This window comes from Austrofundulus limnaeus, unplaced genomic scaffold, assembly GCF_001266775.1.
Source record: "Austrofundulus limnaeus strain Quisiro unplaced genomic scaffold, Austrofundulus_limnaeus-1.0 Scaffold2215, whole genome shotgun sequence".
NCBI lineage: Eukaryota > Metazoa > Chordata > Actinopteri > Cyprinodontiformes > Rivulidae > Austrofundulus > Austrofundulus limnaeus.
Window position 1 is genome coordinate 1 of NW_013954617.1, and position 690 is coordinate 690.

Consider the following 690-nt stretch of genomic DNA (forward strand, 5'->3'; position numbering starts at 1 on the left):
GAATGAATGAATGAATGAATGAATGAATGAATGAATGAATGAATGCCTTTATTGACATTATACATCAGTACAACAAGATTGAAGCAGGCAACTCCTCTTACAGTACAAACATATCCACTTAAAAATAATGATAAGTTAAAAAGTAAAACACATTCAGACCTACAGAGTACACATTCCCTGATATTTCACGGTATTGAGGAAAAAACTCTTCTTGTATCTGTTTGTTTTTGCCCTGCTACACCTGTAGCTTCTGCCCGATGGCAACAGGTGAAACGGCTCAGAGCCAAGGTGTAGTTTATGTTTTTACTCTGCTTTATTGTTCTTGCTGCTCTATTTATAAAATTTAGTGATATTTTTACTTTTCTACTTGACTTTTCTCCAGTAGCACCTGGTGGATTTTTCTCCAGGTGGGGCTGCAACTTAAAAATAGACATGACTCAAAAAGAAATCAAACTTGTACTAAGTTGTTTCATGACAGTGTGTTTATTAAACAAATTCAAATAATAAAACAGTCATGTAGTTTTTATTTTCTGTACATAAACTTTGCTCTTCTGTTACTGAGAATGCCCTGTGATGGACTGAGACCTGTCCAGGTGTAACCCCGCCCCTCGCACTGTGACTGCTGGATATGGGCACCAGTGACCCTGAAAAGGAAGAAGTGTGTGCAGAGGATGGATGGATGGATGGATG